The following is a 3,660-nucleotide window of genomic DNA, read 5'->3' as shown; positions in this document are numbered from 1 at the left end:
AATTGTAGAGAAAGGCAAATGGATGCCCCATATCTTTGAATAGAACTATTTTCTGCCACACCTCTTGCCATGTATGCCTTCAGCAGGTATTTACTGCACACCACTCTGGGCCATGCAGTCCTGGAGACACAGGGATGAAGTGGTGAAGGTGCTAAATCTGTCCACATGACACTTACATTTGACTTCTAATCTATTATTGCTCAATTCATATATTATTCTTTCTGTGAAGACTTTCTCAACATTCAAGCCGAAACAGATAATCTCTCCCCATGCTTCCATAGTACTTGAAAGAATTGCCAATTGTCATCCTCATAATGTGCAATGTTTTAAAGTTAGTCTTGCTTACTAGACCATGAACATCTTGAGAGCGGATTTTTTGGATTAGTCTTTCAATCTCCAATGCCTCACAGGATTCCTGACCCCAGATGAATTCTTGATAATTGCTTATATAGTGAATGGGTAAGTCAATCAATCAATAAGCAATAAGTGAATTGATAGAGTATCTTCAACAGAACAAACTAAAAAATTAAAAATTCATATTCTAAAATTTAAGGCTCAAAAAAGTTATAATTAAAAGTTAATAAAATCGTGGAGTTGCACTTACATTTGTGTATCAAATCTTGGAATTTGGAAGAAAATATAATGGTGGTAAGACCATAACAGACATTCATGTGCAATTCCTAAGAAATGGTTTAGCTTCGCCTCTTCAAAAGGGTTCCTGTAAATTAATGAGCTTAGTGTGTGGTGTTAAGTATATTGTGTAATTTTTTTCAGATGTTGAAATGTTTATTATGGAAGGCCCTGCACATCCCCGGCCATGGGATGTACATCTCTTGCTGACTGACTTTCCTGGATCCCTCTCTCTGCTTGATACTCTTCCAAACACAGAGACACTGCAGATTCCAGAGGTGTGCTTAGCATCTTTGCTGCCTCCCAGTGCCCTTCACTCTGATTGACTCACCCTCTTCCTCTTATCATTGTTTGCTTATGTCTTTCTGTTTACTCTCCTTTCAGGAATAAATATGTGGACTTCAGCACCAGCCTCACATTAGTTCTTCTGCTACCATTTGCTGGCTTCTTCAATATCACCGTCTCTTGCATATAATGGACTCCACATTTTTTTTTTTTACTCTTCTAAAGTTTAATTTTAAAAAATCTTACAAGAAAACTTACCTAATATATATATACACACTTGAATTGTTATATGCTGATATGCTTTACCTTCATTACCTTCAGAATCATGACTTAGAAAATCTTACCCCTTGAGCATAACTTTCTCAGAGTTATTCCCCATCTTTTCCCAATTCAATTGCATATAATCTTATTATACAAACACACAAACAAAACATGACAAAACTACTTTTATTCTGACTTGTGCTTCTGATTCTCACCCCATTTCCCTGGCATCCTCAAATTTCTCACTCTCTCTCCATTTCTTCCCATTCATTCTTTGCTCTTCTCAAACTGTCTTCTATCTCTATTCCAGAGATAAAACAATTACAAAACCACTAGCTGCCTTTCTATTAGAATATCTAATGGAAATCTTTCTGTCTTGATCCTACTGTCACTCAGCAGCAGTTAGAACTCTTGGCAACTATTTCCTTGTTAAGAAACCATGTCCTTTTTGACTTGCAAAACACCACACATTTTCAGTTTTTTTATTGTGGTTGGCCATTTCTTCTTACACTTTGCTGACGTCATATCCTCTCCTTTAATACTGGAACCTAAAAGACCCTCTATCCCTAGATGATTGCATGTATTTCCATGGATTTAGCTACATCTTTCTGCTGGTTACACCAATATTTATATACCTGCCCTTGTTTTCCTCAAATTTCAGGTTCTGTTGTCATAAACATAACTACCTCTTGACCTCTCTAACCTCATAGCTTCTCAAACTTTGCATATCTGAAATAGAACTCTTGAATTTCCCCTCACAATATCATAATCCTCACCCAATCTTACTTGCTTTAATATATGAGATCACCTTACACCCAGCTGTTCAACCCCTAACTCACATCTAATCAATCATTTAATTCTTTGGTTAATTCTCCTAAATGTGGCATGAATATGCTGCCTTACATCCGTATTTTCTTTCACTTCCTAATCCAGGACCTTTAAGTTCTTTCTAGTGCTAATCTTCCCATCAGACCTTCCTGCCTCCATTCTTGTATCCTTCTAATCCGGCGGTCTGCAGACTTTTTCTAGAAACAGATGGTAAACATTTTAGACTATGCGAACCATACAGTCTATTGCAACCACTCAATTCAGTCATTCACTGTAGTGGGAAAGCAGTCATAGACAATACATAAAATAATAGGCATGATGGTGTTCCAATAAAATTTTATTTACAAAAAAAGAGGGTAAGTTCCTGCCATGCTATAGCTAGAGTGGGCTTTCTCAATGCAAATATGATGTCACTCCTCTGCTTAACACCCACCCTGAATGACTTCTGACTACATATAAAAGAAAATCCAAATGTATGGCTTTCAAAGCAATTCTTGATTTGGCTCTTTTTTTTTTTTTTTGAGACGGAGTCTCGCTCTGTCGCCCAGGCTGGAGTGCAGTGGCATGATCTCGGCTCACTGCAAGCTCTGCCTCCCGGGTTTATGCCATTCTCCTGCCTCAGCCTCCCGAGTAGCTGGGACTACAGGCGACCGCCACCTCGCCCGGCTAGTTTTTTGTATTTTTTAGTAGAGACGGGGTTTCACCGGGTTAGCCAGGATGGTCTCGATCTCCTGACCTCATGATCCACCCGTCTCGGCCTCCCAAAGTGCTGGGATTACAGGCTTGAGCCACCGCGCCCAGCCTGACTTGGCTCGCTCTTTCCTTTCTCATTTTATCTGAGGTCCCATCATCTTCAATCTCCATTCTCCTTTAAGTTTCTTAAGCGTGGGCAGGACTCAGGACCTGCTACATAATTTGCAAAGCCCAGTAAAAAATGAAAATGTGAGGCTCCTTGTGTCAAAATTATTAAGAATAGCAAAATGGCAATAGATCAAAAACTAAGCACAGGACTCCTCTGTGTATCAGAAGTGACACACCTATGAATTCTGAATATCCACCCTATAATCTTTGAATATACGTTCTTAAACCCTGAACAATATCCTCCATCCCCACTTATCATGCTGCTCTTCCTCATCTTTTAAGCTTCAGTTAAAAAACAGCATTTTCTCAGGCAAGACTTTCCAACTACCTTGCCCAAAGTAGAGCCTCCCTCTATACCCATGTGTTATTCCTTTATATTTTATTACAGCATGCTTTTCATTTTGTTTTTTTTGCAGCAGTTGTCATTACTGGAAATTAGATATATGTTTTATTTGAACTATAAATTTTGATAGCATTGTAATAATCACTGACTCATGTATTAATGACCCAAAACAAATAAGCATGGGTTTATAACAAAAACCGGTTATTGTGGTAGAGAAAATAATTCTGAGCAACTACTACAATTTTTTTTCCCGAGCCACATTTCTATTTTATTATTATTTTTGGTCTATATGGGGGAAACAAGTTTTTGGGGACTAAATAAGTCAGTTGTGATGAGAAACCATAGATATGTAAGTTAAATTAAAAAAATATTTTTATGTTATTCCTGGAAGAATGTGTGGCAGCATAAAAATGAAAACAAATATATGTAAGGATAACCAAAAACAAAGTCCA

The 3,660-nt window shown here is 37.8% G+C and overlaps 1 protein-coding gene across 1 annotated transcript in view; it reads left to right on the top strand.

Moving 5' to 3' along the window:
• Nucleotides 1-3,660, top strand: part of LOC105532231 (inactive N-acetylated-alpha-linked acidic dipeptidase-like protein 2) — a 612,136-nt gene that overhangs the window by 64,518 nt on the left and 543,958 nt on the right. The window lies entirely within an intron of this gene.

The sequence above is a fragment of the Mandrillus leucophaeus genome, unplaced genomic scaffold, assembly GCF_000951045.1.
Source record: "Mandrillus leucophaeus isolate KB7577 unplaced genomic scaffold, Mleu.le_1.0 Scaffold942, whole genome shotgun sequence".
NCBI classification, from domain to species: domain Eukaryota; kingdom Metazoa; phylum Chordata; class Mammalia; order Primates; family Cercopithecidae; genus Mandrillus; species Mandrillus leucophaeus.
Note: the sequence above shows the minus strand (reverse complement) of the source record. Positions and strands in the feature narration are given on the sequence as shown.